Raw genomic sequence first — 16,790 nt, 5'->3', positions numbered from 1 at the left:
ACCTTGAAAAGATCAACGACCGCAATACCACCACCCTCTTGGACAATCTCGCCAACCTCGGACTTAAACAACTGGTCACTTCCCCCACCCACATCGCAGGTCACACACTTGACCCCATCTTCACCTCCAGCAATCATGTCTCCTTCAGCCACACTACGGATCTCCTCTGGACTGACCACAGCTGCGTTCACTTCACCTACAACAAACCAAAACCCACCAACCACCTCCAACCAACTCTGCAAAGAAACTGGAACAAAATCACCACGGACCAGATCTCCGCATCGCTCCTTCTAAACACCCCAGCCCACTCTTCTAACGCAAACGAAGCCACCGCCAACCTCACCCTATGGTTATCCAACTCCGCCGACACCTTAGCACCACTGAAGAAACGTCAAAGCAAACCTGGCAGCAAAAAGGCCTCATGGTTCAACGATGATCTTCAGAAGTCCAAGAAACTCTGCCGCTCCCTTGAAAAGGCCTGGAAAAAAGACCCAACCACTAGCACCAAGGACGCCTTCAAAAACGCCACCCGCACTCACCACCAACTAATCCGAAAGGCCAAGAAAACAGCATTCAAGGATCGACTTGACAACAACGCCCACAACAGCAAGGAACTTTTCAACATCGTCAAGGAATTTTCCAACCCCTCGGCCAACTCCAACGACATCACCCCCTCTCAAGCCCTCTGCGACTCCCTAGCCTCATTCTTCCACAACAAAATTGCGGACATCCACAACAGCTTCGACAACGAACCCGGAAACCAACCCACCCTACCATTTGCTGAACATTCTCCCCCCGTGAACACCCTTATCGACTGGAACCCAATCTCCACTGAGGACACAATCCGCCTGATGAATTCCATCCACTCAGGATCCCCCACAGACCCATGTCCTCACCACATCTTCAACAAAGCAGACTCCGTCATAGCACCGCACCTCCGAGACGTCATCAACTGCTCCTTCAACTCCGCCACCTTCCCGGAAAGCTGGAAACACGCTGAACTCACCGCCCTTCTGAAAAAACCCACAGCGGACCCCACCGAACTCAAAAATTACCGCCCCATCTCGCTTCTTCCATTCCCGGCCAAAGTCATCGAGAAAGCCGTCAACAACCAGCTCGCCGCCTTCCTCGAAGCCAACAAATCCCTCGACTCCTCACAATCTGGCTTCCGAGCAAAACACAGCACTGAGACCGCCCTCATCGCAGCAACAGACGACATTCGAACTCTACTGGACAATGGGGACACAGTCGCCCTCATCCTCCTCGACCTCTCTGCAGCATTCGACACAGTCTGCCACAGCACCCTTTTACAATGCCTCAATAACATCGGAATCCAAGGAAAAGCACTTGAATGGATCACCTCGTTCCTCACCGGAAGAACCCAGAGAGTCCGCCTCCCACCATTCAAGTCCGAGGCCACTGAAGTCATCTGTGGCGTGCCACAAGGATCCTCACTCAGCCCCACCCTCTTCAACGTATACATGAGCCCCCTTGCGGCCATCGCCCGCCAACACAACCTCAACATCATCTCTTACGCGGATGACACTCAACTAATCCTTTCTCTCACCAATGACCCCAGCACCGCCAAAACTAACCTACACGAAGGAATGAAAGAAGTTGCCGAATGGATGAAACAAAGCCGTCTGAAACTGAACTCAGACAAAACAGAAGTCCTCATCTTAGGTACATCCCCCTCTGCATGGGACGACTCCTGGTGGCCGGAAGCCCTCGGAAAAGCACCCATCCCGACAGACCACGCACGGAACCTAGGCGTCATCCTGGATTCTTCACTCTCAATGAACAGACAAGTCAGCGCCGTATCCTCTTCCTGCTTCAACATTCTTTGCATGCTCAGAAAAACATTTCGCTGGATCCCCACCGAAACAAGGAAAACAGTCACCCATGCTCTGGTCACGAGCCGACTGGACTACGGAAACACCCTCTACGCAGGCACTACCGCTAAACTCCAGAAGAAACTCCAACGAATCCAAAACGCCTCAGCCAGGATCATATTAGACATCCCACGCTACGAACACATCTCTGGGCACCTTAAAGACCTCCACTGGCTACCCGTCAATAAGAGGATCACTTTCCGACTGCTAACCCACGCACACAAATCACTCTACGACATCGGACCAGAATGCCTCAACTCACGACTGTCCTTCTACACCCCCCCGCCAACTACGTTCTTCCAGCCAAGCCCTCGCCACTGTACCTCGCATCAACAAGACCACCATGGGAGGCAGATCCTTCTCATACCTGGCTGCTAAAACATGGAACTCACTCCCCGCTTACCTTCGTCTTACCCAGAACCACCTAGCATTCAGAAAGCAGCTTAAAACGTGGATATTTGACAAGTAATCCTCCTCCCCTTTCTAAGCGCCTTGAGACCCTCTGGGTATGTAGTGCGCTATATAAATTTTCTGACTTGACTTGACTTGACTAGTATCACACCTCAGATATATTCAAGTTCTCTTCTTTCTTGCAAAGATAAACACTGGTTGGGCAATGATTTATTGAATTCTTGTGTGATTGTTGAGCTTGAGCAGCTCCACACTACCTCACTCAAAAGCCTGCGAGTGTTCGCAATCACTACTACTGAAATTTACGCGCGTAAGGAGTTAAACTGTGATCAGTTTGCCGAATTATATTAGGCCTGGAAACAAATGACTCAACTCCCATGGTTGAGGCCAGAAGCCCATGCGTGGACCCCACCAAAAGAGTTGGACATTGTGTTTTGCTCCATGTGATGAAGATTTTCTCAGCAGCCTTTTCAAGATTCTAGTTTCATATAGATGCAACACTACTCTTAAACTGCCAGCATATAGGTGTTTGAAAAAATACCAGCACTTTCTTAAACAATGAAGGAGATTCCCTTTGAATTCAGGAAACCTTGGCTAGCCCGAAGGTGCAGGTAGAAAGGTCACGCTGTCCAATTACATTGCATTGCTAGAAGAGTAGGGACACTCCTGGGGCTGATGGCACTGCCAGGCGAAAGCCCTCAGGGCTGCTGTCTTTGAGTATTGACAGGGCCCTGCTGCAGAAAGATAACAGTGCTGGAGTATTCCGTCACTGGCAGGTCACTGCTGCAGAAAGATAACAATGCTGGCGCGCTCCACCAATGACAGGTCACTGGTGTGGGATCTCACGCTGCTGCTGATTGGATTATCACCCTGCTGTAGTCCCACATCACAGTCCTGGGCCTGCTGTGGGAAATGTATACATGCAGCACTGTCACGGCACTATTAGGAGATTCATTTTGCTCGAGTCCTGAACACTGAACTGCATTAAGGCCAAGGTGAAAGAGAATAAGTCGAGGGAGGCGAACACACACCTACAGACAGAGACACACACACACACATGCATACAGAGGCACCACCACCCACCTCCACCTTAAAGAATCAACCAACCTGCTACAATTTAAGAAAGCCCTTAAAACATGGCGTTTTACCCAATAAATGTCCTTATTGGATCTCTCAGCTCATATCTTCTTCCATGCAGCGCCAAGCCACCATCGGATATTTGATTGCTACATAAAACCAAATAACATAACATGCTCAACATTCATAAACATGGACATATGTATAACGATACACACAAAGACACAATTGACAGACACACACACACTCTCGTCACACTGACTGACACATGCGCCACAAAACTCACAAATATTTACAATCACACTATTCACACAAACCACGTTTACAAACACCATTCACATTCAGCAGTTTATATGTACAGCAGGCCCCACCATCCACGAATACAACTCGATCTCACATACACACACACACACACACACCCACACACACACACACACACTGGGCCCAATTCACAGAACTAACTTAAGACAAAATCCTAAACTTACTACCATTTACTCATTTTGGAATTCACAGAAGGCACTCACCAATGAGTAAGGGCCTTCTGTGAATACCAAAATGGTAGTAAGTTTAGGATTTTGTCTTAAGTTAGTTCTGTGAATCGGGCACACTTTTTTCAAACTGTTTGTAAATAAACACAGACTATTGAAGGAAGCAACAACTGGGTCATAGGTGCCATTCGGGGCCATTGTAGTTAAATGGACACAGCGGAACAAATTATTTGGCATGATTTCTAGTTAAAGGCAAGCACAATGTATGTAAGTAGAAATGGTAGGCAAATTATGCTGCAAAATTGCGTGAAAATGTCTGGCATTTTTATTTTGCAATTTTCATACACAAACGCTTCCAAAGCTCAATGAAATTAACATATTTGATAATAAAGAAAATAATATACACATAAAATCCTATTAAAACGTTATTCATCAAAAATGTATGATTTTGGAAACACAAAAACATCACTGCAGTACTATTGTACTTTCTACCTTTCAGGGTGAAACAGTTTGCGTAAAGCATGCTTTTCCATTGTGAGTCCAGGTTGACCCAGATCTTTGCACGATTTTCAGAATATTCTCATGGCATACGTTTACTTAAACAGGTGTTAATTGCCTGCTGCAGTTAAGGAGGGTCTGAGCAGTAGGGACACGCGCTTTATGAGGAGTATGGCTGTTCTTGACCAGTAAGTAATGGGATTAAGACTATGAGGATTGCCACCCTCAAAAAAATGGATCACACAGAAAGAATGGTGAGCTCTACATCTGCCCTAGAATCTGGTGTGTAGCCCCAGGACGCCACAAAAAGGTGAAGATGTCTTATACAGTATCCACAACAAAAAGGCACTTCAAAGTTCAGTGAGAAATTCCTTCCACATGGGCGCTCGAGGAATGTTCAGTGGAAATGGGAAAGAAACCAAACAGGAAGAAGACAACTAAAGGTCAGGGTTGAAAACTTGGGTGACTAACTAAAAGGCAGCAAAGAAGATGAAACAATGTGGGATGTTGCCAGGCACCTGAGTTAAAAAAAAAGGAGTATTTCTATTGCTGCTTCTTCATGTGCCTGAGAAGTACTACTCTAGAAACCAGAAAGCGACTCGCTTTGAGCGTAACTGAGTGAAGGAATACCCATCAATACCCCTTACATGCATGGGTACATACAAGTGTTTCAGTATGTAGGCCAAAATAAAAAGTGACAGACTGACATGACTGGATGACTGATCATAAATGCTTTGAGCCGTAGCTACACCACCACCAACGAATCAATGCCCAGTGGTGTGCGGTGCGGCTCCTCCAAGGGTAAGGCAGCGTCTGTACGGTGGTGGAATATCAAGGGGTGTAGGCTGTTACCACCCTCCTCTAAATCCAGGGGCGTACCTTGGTCAGTAAGATTAGGGAGGGGTAGGAGGTTCAGATTTTCTAACAATCTCGCTGGCATATAATTAGGGCTCTGTGGTAAATGTCCTCTCCACTGTTCTTCTCTGGATAGACTGTACTATGATATCTGTGACATCATAGAATGCCTGGGTGTCCCTCTGGCTCACAGTGCCTCTCTCTAACTTACTGTGGCAGTTGGTCATCTCAGGCTGAGCTGCTAACGGCTGCCTCCTGGTGTTGTTTTACTTCTGTACTTAATATCTTGGAAGGAACTTACAATAAAGAATCTTACCTACACAGTGGACTGTGCATTATTCATTTACCACAACTTGGCGACGTTTTGAAAAGGATGAACCTATGTGTGAACTAAAGAAGCTTCTACATGAAATGGAACTAAAGACATTTTGGAATTATACATTAAGCAGTAAGGTAACGCCCAGCTGACCCCACTAGTGTCCTGTTTCATCTTGGACAGCCTGCACCTCGGCGTTTGTTTCTGAAAGAGCCAACTGCTTTGATGGGACTTTTTGTCATTTTGCTGTCATCTGGATTGTCTCCAGCAACAAAAGCATCCGAAACCCATCTGGCCTGATCACCCTTTTGTTTTTCTTCGACTTTTGAGCCGTGACAGTTCGCGGTATGGCCATGGTTGGGTATCCCAAGACCATGTGATGTGTCTACTTTCATGGATTTCCCCAGTTTTAAACTGCATGAACCTTCTTGTGCATTGGGAAGAAAGAGCGTTTGAAGCATTGAGGTACCAAAAGTCTAGGTACTTAAGACATTAAAGTTTTTCAATTTACGTTAACCAAAGGAACACCTCAGCTAGCCTGCGACCTTGGCGTTTGGGTTTCATCACTTAAGACGCTGTTTATTAAGACGCTGATGTCACTAGAAATTCATTTTCTAAACTGTTTGTGTAATGGTCCTGTCTCAAGTCCTGTGATTATTTTGTCTACCGGCGTCTTCAACTTTTCAATGGACTCTCCCTGCCTGTGTTTCTGGAAAGCACCAAACAGCTTCGCAACTCCTGTTATTTTGGCATCACCATTGTGACATCATTTGGCTACTCCAGTCCTAATCTTGCTAAATTGATTAGCGGTGTGTAATTGCAGCTCAGTTTCGGCGTCCTTTGTTTATTTTCCTTACCTCATTTAACGCTGTTGACGGTTGGCCGACGGTTGGTCTGCAGCGATCTTTTTTGTGCCTCTGCTACTGTCCGAATGATGACGTCTCTGGAATGTGAGTGGGAGTTAGCGACGATCTTCATCTCCTGATTCTTTCCTCTGGTGACGTTTCCCTACGAAGACACGTCAAGCGCATCATCACGCTTCCTTTGCCTGGTAAACACTTTGCTTTGCACGTCTTCGCCGTGAACCATCCGGCGTAGGCGTAACAGCGTGCCGCCATTTTGGGATTGGCTTTTAGATCGTTTTTGGTTACCTGCAGTTTAAAGCTTACTATTTACACGCTTTGCCAACCACGTTTTTGGACGTTCTGCCAACCACGTTGTTTCCTCACTGCAATGGTCTGGGCGACAGGTTAAACTTGACCAGTATCGGTTCGACAATGTGCTCAACAACAACGGAGATTTTGACTTTCCTAGTGGACTCTCTGGTAGTCTGTCTGGCATTTCTTTTTTATGGGGATATTCAGCGACAACAGTGGAGAGTTGCGCACAGAGAACCCGGGTGAGAGATCGCTCACCGGAGCTTATCTTATCTACTGTTGTACTTCATTTCTCGCTGCATGTTTTGTGTTAGTCAATTCCTTGCTGTATGTTTGGAGTGTGCTGATGCATTGGTTCATATTGGACCGAGTTTATTTTTGTGTGCAATGCCTACTTTCATTTCGTTTTGTGTGTAAGGCGTGGGGGCACCCTTTGAGTCAAAATCTGAGAGGAGCTTTATTTTCGTTGTTTTCATTTTATTTGCCTGCTTTCATTTCGTTTGTGAGTTAGGCGTGTGTGCACTCAGTGTTTGTTACTGACACTGACACTTGTGAGCGCGGTTAGTGTAACGGTACTCTTAATTTGTCTTTAGACGAGGTGTTGTTTTAAGGGTCAGTACTTTTAGGTCATTGTTGTCTCCTAGCGTCATGTAGTACTTTATGGTGTACCCTATCTAGGTAATGTTAATGTCTTGAGTTTCAAGGGTGTGTATTCAGTTCAGTTCATAAGTCTTTATTTCGATAATAAAATCATAAAAGACAGAAATATCAAGGACATAGAAAGATGAAAATTTGATAAAAACCATCATTACAATCGTCATTAAAAATATATTAAACAGTATAATAAGACTTTGGAAGTATAATACCACATAAATCATTTCCATATTAAAATACGTTTGGGTTCCTGGTGCGAATAACCCATGCCCACCCAAGTAATTTTGCAACACCAACCACTACCAACTCAGAAGTATTGGTGCGAAATATCTTCATGGCTTCAGTGCTCCCTTTGATTTCTAGCCTACAACAAATAGGCCTAATCCATTTCAATCTTGGGGCATGATATGCAGGGCAGGCGAAAAGAAAATGACCCACACTCTCCCGATGGTCTAAACAGAAGGGGCAAGTATCATTTGAGTTAGCAGACCACTTTTTTGTAAAACAGTTAATGGGTAGAGACCCGACTCGAAACTGGTGGTATAATTTCCGGTTGAGAGTCTTAGTGATCACATCCCAATAGATCTCCAGGGAGGGGGTCACTTTATGGGCCAGAAAAAGACCTGTTAGGCTAGTGGTATCATCTGACTGAATAACAGCTGAGTGCTTGACTGAGGCCCAATACAAATCTTTAAAATCCTGTTTAGGGGGGAACGTGGAGGTCCCCGGGGAGACCCAAAGCTGGTTTAGACCCATCTCTTCCAACACCAGTTTCACTTCCCTCAACCATGCAATATTTGAGGTACCCCATAATGATTTTACCTCGGCTAGTTCATTGGCAAAGAGGCTGACCTCTGGAGAAGTCCAGATCCGTCGCCACAGCGCCACCAAACGATACCGAGCCAACCCATTGATGGGCTTACAGCCCAGATCTAACAACAGAGGTTTGATAGGTGTAGATTGGGGAAGACCTATCAAATTCCGCAAGAATTTATTTTGGGCTTTGACCAAAGAGGTTAGATCTTTGAAGCCCCAAAGGTCAGCACCATACAGAGTGACTGCATTAATTTTTGCTTCGTAGATCTTAAGTACTGGGGCAATACGTTTGGTAAAGGACTTCTTGTGCTCCTGGATTAAACAACCCGTAAGGCGTGCAAATTTGAGGTATAATGCCTCAACCTGGGGTTTCCAGCAATGGCGATGGTTTAATGTTACACCCAAATAAGTCATTACCTCTACTTGTTCGATACAGGCACCATTTAAACTAACCAAGCTTTTAATGGGGCGGTTTTTGCTAGAGACCATAAATTTAGTCTTACCAATATTGATTTGCAGATCGTTTACCCTGCAAAACTCATCGAATCTGTTGAGTGCTATTTGTAGCCCCCTCCGAGTTTTTGAAAGAAGCAAAGTATTGTCAGCAAAGATTAACATCGGATACTTTGTTCCTCCCAGAGTTGGGGCATCTGTCGGGGTGTCAGCAAAAAACTCAACTACCTGGTTAATAAACAAGAGGAAAAGGGTAGGGGCCAGCGCACACCCCTGACGGACGCCGCGTATTACTGGAAAGCTGTCCGTCACCTGCCCTTGTTTTCCCCATCTCACCCTGGCAAAATTGTCCTCGTGTAGCCTAACTACCATATCCAGGAGTTCTGGCGGCAGGCCCATAGATTTAAAAGCATTCCACATTTTCTCCCTGGGCACAAGGTCGAAAGCCGACTTGAGATCCACAAAGACGGCGTAGATTGCTCCTCCTCCTAACAGGACAACCTTCCAGTACAACATGGTTAGTCTGAAGAGCTGATCTATTGTACTGGTGCCTGATCTAAATCCAGCTTGCATTGGTGATAAAATATTATCCTGTTCCATCCACCCCTGGATTCTTGCGAGGACCATCCTAGCAGCTATTTTTTGGATTGAGTCGATTAAACTTATCGGGCGGTAATTACCCGGGGCCAATCGGTCCCCTTTTTTGAAAATTGATAAAATTTCCGCCCCTTTCCAAGAATCCGGGATCCTTGCCCCTTTAGTAATAGCATTAATGAGCATGGTTATATAGGGAACCCAGATGTGTAAGTTAATTTTAAAAAGGTCTGCCGGTATTGCATCCATTCCTGGGGCTTTCCCTGATTGTACTACACTGAGTGCCTGCTCTGCCACGGAAGAGGTAAAGACTAAGGTGGGGCAAGAGTTAGAGGGTGAGAGTACTCCCTTCATCTGCTCAGGGTGATGATCTATGTTTAAAGCCCTAAACTGGGATGAATAAAAGGCCACCCACTCGTCAGGAGGGACATGATTAACAGGAATTCTGGAGTCTGGGTTCATACCCCACTTTACAGTTTCCCAAAACTTAATTTGGTTAGATGATTGACACGCCGAGAGGAGCTCGTACCACTGGTGCTTATCCCACTCTTTCTTCGCGGCCCATTGGACTCTTTTGTATGATTGCCGCGCTGTTTTAATATCACCTGTGGCTCGAGATTTGATCGCCCTGATCAAACTACAGTGCGCTTCCCTGCAACTCTTGTTGTACCATTTATTTTGTGAACCTGATACCTTTTCTTTCTTTGGGTTAAACGGTTGCGTTAAGAGGGTTTTAAGTTTCGAGAAGCACTGGTCATGCAGGTCACTAATCTGAGGGATACCCCCGAGAGGGGTGGGAGGGCTTTCATGTTATTCAATGTTGCCGAGACTTCCTTCTCTACGTCATTTATTAAGGAAGGATCTTCGACTACCCTAGACCATCTAACTCTTCTTCTATCATTTGTCAAAATGACTTGAGATGTTAGACAAGGGGTTTTAGGAGACCCGCCGCTATCACCTTGAAACTTCAAACCTAACGAAAGGGGGTTGTGATCGCTCTCTGGGCGAGTCACAACCTCCATGTCAATCACCATAGACCAGAATTCTATTTTAACCAATATGTAATCTATTCGGCTCATGCTGACCCCATTATTGAAGGTGGGATGCCCTGCCTTGTTGGAGGTCGGGCGACCATTTACTGCTCGCAGACCTCTCTCCAAACACAGCCCTAGCCAGAGAAGTGCCACTTCAGTAGCCTTTACACCCTTATTTAATAACTAGCAGCCCGCCCCAGCGTTGCCTGGGGTAGAAGGAGGCTGCATTTCAGGTTTGCGTGCTCTCCCGCCCAGGCCCCCGCCCGCCACGACATTGTCTGTGTCCCGGACAATGTTGTGGCGGGCGGGGGCCGGGGCGGGAGAACACGCAAACCTGAAATGCTGGCTTCCCCTACCCCCGCCTGCCCTGACATTCCCCAGCAGCCCGTGCCCCGCCCGCCCCGACCCTGGCTGCCCCGGATTCTTACCTTGCCTCTGCTGCTCACACCGCCGGTCCATATTTCTCCGCTCAGCCGCTCTGCCACTCACCACCTGTCCGCCGCCGCTCCTCCCCGCGCCATATCCGCCTCTCCGCTCCGCCGCTGGCCTCACTTCAACGCTCCTCCCCTGCGCGCCATGTCCGCCGCTCCTTGGACGCTGCTCCTCCCCTGCTCCTGACGTGACGACGCACAGTCGCGGCCGGCGCTACTTTGGGGGAAATCCTTTTTGTAAAAATGTAACTTTTTATATAACGTTTATTTTTAAAATTTTTAAAGCCTATGACCATCTACACACCCTGCCGAGTTCAACGGTGTATCGGGTGTGTAGATTGGCGCTGTGGTTCCCGAGTTTACCTTGCCTAAAGGTGCAAGTTCTCTCTTTATAATAGTAGTATAGATAAAGGCGGGATATCCCAAACAGCGTCTTCCGCTACCCCCAAATCCTTACCCACACTAAGCAATGGTTCAAATGAGCAATTTAAATCCCCGGCTACGAGGATGAATTTGTCCCTACCTATTGCCTCAAGGAGCAGATCTAAATCGTCCATAATGACCGGCCTACGACCACCTGGGCGTCCACGGGCGTAAATATTTATGACTACTATGTCCTGTTCGTCAGCCCTACTAAGCTTAATTCCTAATAGGTCAGGGTTGGCCACTGTAATTTCTGTTTGTCTATACCCAATGGACTGCCTCACCCAGACCACTAGACCTCCTGAGGCTCTGCCCTTAGGGCCCTGGATCACTGGTTTGAAAAAATTTAGATACCCTGCTCGATATATAGGGTCGGGGGCCCAGCTCTCCTGGTGGATGACGATATCAAAGATGTCTATTAAACTGCCCAATCCTCTGAATCCATTCGACCCTTTAATCCCGCTATGTTCCAGGAAACAACCTTGAGCGACCCAACCTGACTAGGAGATGAGATGGACTCCAATACACACATTTCCTCCTCTGTAGTTACAACCAATCTCGGTGGGGAGCTAGGTGTCTGGATAAATGCAATTGGGCTAGCAATATCGCTTTCTTTCCCTGTGAAGCCCTCATTAATACACTCTTCTGCGTTGTAAGCCACCAAGTTGATACCTTTAGCTTCTCTACATATATTTTCTGACCCTTTGTCTGATTCCAGTCAGTCAATGCCCTCAAGACCGGACAAGGATTCAAACCGGTTTGACAGACAGGGATAGAAGGGGGAGTGGGGTATCCTCTCTACCATGTTCCTCCCTGCGGGTCTGTGCATTGGGAAACAGTTGAGGCGAGGTACACCAGGTCTTTTGGGATAAAAGTAATTCAAGCCCAAGGATTGCACATCCCCCAACCTCCCAAACCTGGCCTCCCTGCAAATATATTCTACTACCCAGGGGTCCCGAAAGTTTATAAGAATGCAGTTGCCTTCTAAATCCTTTGTGCAATAACCCACCCAATCAACTCTGCGAACGGTCAGGATCTTAGTTGAAGAGGAGGGTGGGAGAGGACGATTTTTATTTAACCAGAAGGCAACCTTATTCATAAGGTCACCATGGGATTCAGAATGACCCTCCCTTAGGGGTGCAAAACCTGTAAGAACAATAGTATAAGGCGTAGCATCTATTGGTAGGTCCGCTGGTGGTGATCCTCTTTTCATAGCTTTCCTTAAAGGTTGGTTGGCTTTTGCATGGTTGGTATTAGCATTTACACGCCCAGCAGCAGCACCAGAATTCCCTGTGGGCTGGGAGGAAGGTTTAGGCACTCCCTTCTTGGAGGTCTGGGCCTGCGTGTTGAATGCTAGTTTAGAGGAGCTTGGCTGTGACAGGCCATTGGATTTAGAGCTAGCCTTCTTATGTATTGGCGAATGAACTACAGGGGTCGAGGGTGGATTGGGGACAATATTTAATAATACATTACTGCCATTAAGATCCACCCCAATAGGATTACTGTGGGACTGCCTGACAGATGAGGGAGCCTGAGTAGAGCTAAGTTTTTTTCCCTGGGGCTTAGTGTTACCAGTAATAGCAGGAACCCGTGGTACTGCTTGGTCGTTCACCAATTTTTTGAGTAAACAAGAATTGGCAGTTACAAGATTCTCAAGACCGTCTAATTTTAAATTCATCAACATGGTTCTTTCTAACACTCGCAACAGGAGTGTCTTAAATAGAACTTCCATTTGTGCAAGTATGTTAATATCACTACTACTCATACTTATTGGGCAAAGATTCGGGACCCCTGATGGAGCAATGGGAGAAGTGGCATGATCACTAGAAGGCGGGGGGTGTTGAGAGCCTCTAGTTATATCGTGGTTGTTAGCTGGCAGGGATTGACAAACCGTTTTTGGTATTTTTGACACACCCCCTCTCTGTCGTCTCTTATTTTGCTTCCTTTTACCAGGAAGATTACTATTCGGGGATTCCTCTTCAGAGGACGAGACTAGTAGAGAAGGACTATCTGACAGCACACTACCTTCCACCCTACTCCCTAATGTATCACCATTATCAGAGTCGATACTATAATACAACAAAGAGGGACCTTCCGCTTCGCGGTGAACATCCACTAAGACAGGAATGACATTAGAACTTGTAGAAGGTAATGGTGGGGGTAACGGGCTGGTTACAGAGGCAATAGGCCCCAAAGACGAACGTTTCCCACTAATGAGGTCTACTGATAGCCTTTTCTCTACAAAGGCTATCTCCTTCTCCAAAATTCCTGTGGCCTTAATAATGAAAGCATCCAAAGGACCAGAAACTGCCCCTTTAGACGTCTGCAGGGTAACAGAGCGGTCTTTTCCCGAGCGTAGGGGCATGTTTAGGGTGGATCAGGCTTTACAAACAATTAGTTAACACAGCAGGTATAACAAGGCAAAAAATAGCATGAATGTGAGAATAAAAAAGATGAGTACACCACCAACCCACTATACCTAGTAACAAATGTGAAAAAAGAGGAAGAGGTCTGTGTCCAAGGTCCAAAGGGGGTGGCCCAACCCACCACGACCGACCACGGACGGCCACAGACAGCCCCGCCCTTGTCCCGGGCTTCACCCGGTCACTCCCGCGCAGCGGGACTGGGTAAGCCAATTAATAGGTTTGTGGATAGAGGGAAGGAGCAGGCAGGGAGAGTGGCCCAGGTGCTGTGAATCCGGGCTGGCAGGGGCTCCTGGGAATGGTAGTCCCAGTCCCGTGCTCGCACTCGCTCGCAGCCCCGCTTGACCAACACACCTCCTCCCAGTGACTCAGGCAAGGTCCGTAAATAGCAGCAAAGAACGTCCCACGATGCGGGACCCGCGAAGCGGGTGCCGCGAGAGGTAGGCTAGATCGAAAGAACACACAGTCCCAGCGTTGGCCGAAGGTTGCAGCAAAGCGTCCCAATGAGTATCCGAAGGCTGTGGCTTTTGAAAGCACGAGGGTGGGGAGGAGCAGGCAGGGAGAGCGGCCCAGGTGCTGTAAATCCGGGCTGGCGGGCGCTCCTGGGAATGGTAGTCCCAGTCCCGTGCTCGCACTCGCTCGCAGCCCCGCTTGACCAACACACCTCCTCCCAGTGACTCAGGCAAGGTCCGTAAATAGCAGCAAAGAACGTCTCACGATGCGGGACCCGCGAAGCGGGTTCCGCAAGAGGTAGGCTAGATCGAAAGAACACACAGTCCCAGCGTTGGCCGAAGGTTGCAGCAAAGCGTCCCAATGAGTATCGAAGGCTGTGGCTTTTGAAAGCACGAGGGTGGGGAGGAGCAGGCAGGGAGAGCGGCCCAGGTGCTGTGAATCCGGGCTGGTGGGCGCTCCTGGGAATGGTAGTCCCAGTCCCGCGCTCGCACTCGCTCGCAGCCCCGCTTGACCAACACACCTCCTCCCAGTGACTCAGGCAAGGTCCGTAAATAGCAGCAAAGAACGCCCCACAATGCGGGACCCGCGAAGCGGGTTCCGCGAGAGGTAGGCTAGATCGAAAGAACACACAGTCCCAGCGTTGGCCGAAGGTTGCAGCAAAGCGTCCCAATGAGTATCCGAAGGCTGTGGCTTTTGAAAGCACGAGGGTGGGGAGGAGCAGGCAGAGAGAGCGGCCCAGGTGCTATGAATCCGGGCTGGCGGGCGCTCCTGGGAATGGTAGTCCCAGTCCCGCGCTCGCACTCGCTCGCAGCCCCGCTTGACCAACACACCTCCTCCCAGTGACTCAGGCAAGGTCCGTAAATAGCAGCAAAGAACGTCCCACGATGCGGGACCCTCGAAGCGGGTTCCGCGAGAGGTAGGCTAGATCGAAAGAACACACAGTCCCAGCGTTGGCCGAAGGTTGCAGCAAAGCTAGGGTGTGTATTCTAACTTGGACTCTTATTGGGTGAGGTTGTGTTTTTGTGGGTAGTCAATGCCCCATTTCAGCTCCCAGGTTTACTATCCTGCGGTGTACCCTACTTAGGGGAGGTGGTGTATTTGTGAGTAGTCAATGCCCCATTTCAGTTCCCTGGTTTACTATCCTGCGGTGTACCCTACTTAGGGGAGGTGGTGTATTTGTGGGTAGTCAGTGCCCCATTTCAGTTCCCAGGTTTACTATCCTGCGGTGTACCCTACTTAGGGGAGGTGGTGTATTTGTGGGTAGTCAATGCCCCTTTTCCAGTTCCTAGGTTTACTATCCTGCGGTGTACCCTACTTAGGGGAAGTTGTTTTTTTTGTGGGTAGTCAATGCCCCGTTTCTGTTCCCAGGTTGACTATCCTGTGGTGTACCCTACTTAGGGAAGGTTGTTTTTTTAAAGGGTTAGTACCCTGTGTTGTTCCCTATTTTTGGTGGAGATTGTTAAACATCGTTTCTTCTTGAAACTCTGCTTCTGTCCAAGGCTACCTGCCTGAGATTCGTGGCCAAGGGTTTCATGTCGGTGGGACTTTGTGAGGAGTTTTATCATATTTTTCTCTGTCAGCATGTTTTTGTCAGGGGAGCTTGTTGAAGGTCTGTGTCTATGCTCGCCTTTGTTTATCAGGATTTGAGAGTGTGACCACCTTTCTTTGCTACTTTGGTTCTCTTTCATCTAAACCATGCTTTTACCCTAAGGGAAGGGGATGTGGCATATAGTAGCATTTGTTGTTTTTCTTTCTTTTAAAATTTAGCATGTTTTTGTATTTCTGCTCATGCTAATGATATCTCATGCAATACTTGTTGCTTCTATGGTATTTTGCCATTGGTTTCTCTTTTCTGTTCTTACTCCATAAGGGAAGAGGATGTGTGGTAAATGTCCTCTCCACTGTTCTTCTCTGGATAGACTGTACTATGATATCTGTGACATCATAGAATGCCTGGGTGTCCCTCTGGCTCACAGTGCCTCTCTCTAACTTACTGTGGCAGTTGGTCATCTCAGGCTGAGCTGCTAACAGCTGGTTCCTGGTGGGGTTTTACTTCTGTACTTAATATCTTGGAAGGAACTTACAATAAAGAATCTTACCTACACAGTGGACTGTGCATCATTCATTTACCACAGGCTCCTGGTTTTATGGTCTTTATTTTTGGGACATTTCCGCCTGTATTTGTCCATATTTATTTTTTGTCAACTTTATCTGTTTTTATCCATATTTATTATGGGTTTTGTGAAAAAAGTAAAGCTGAAGCTGGTATATTTCCACATTTATTTAACCAATAAATATGCAGTCATGCTTGAATGCCTGCCAGGTTTCAGTGATATGAACACCAGCAGAAGATAAATCAATGCACTTATCTGAAAATATGCACATTTCATTATCGCCTTGTGCATATCTACTGCTGTTTAAACCTCTTTACTAAAATCCCTTACTTTTTTTTACCACCTTACCTATCAATCCGCACAGTTATTGACTTGGCAGTCATGGCAAAGTGTATTTAGAATCACTCAAAAGGCACCCAATTTCCGTTTTCATCCGCATTTCAAAATAAATACAGACAAGGTAATAACTGGTTTTCTGTCTGTATTTACCGGTAAAAACGGAAAACAAGGAGACTTACATATATGGTAGGGTACTAAGTGAGAGAAAGCACAATATATTGGAAATAACCAACATTTTTGTACTTTCAAAGCAAAGCGGGGAAAGGGTGTGTGGGTTTTTGTCTGTGTATACATTTCTGGTGAAATATGACGGACCTCACCATACCCGACTGAAAGCACCTGCACCGACTATTGGCGAGAAA

The sequence above is a fragment of the Lissotriton vulgaris genome, unplaced genomic scaffold, assembly GCF_964263255.1.
Source record: "Lissotriton vulgaris unplaced genomic scaffold, aLisVul1.2 SCAFFOLD_287, whole genome shotgun sequence".
NCBI lineage: Eukaryota > Metazoa > Chordata > Amphibia > Caudata > Salamandridae > Lissotriton > Lissotriton vulgaris.
The sequence above is the reverse complement of the archived record's forward strand: the minus strand, read 5'-3'. Positions refer to the sequence as shown.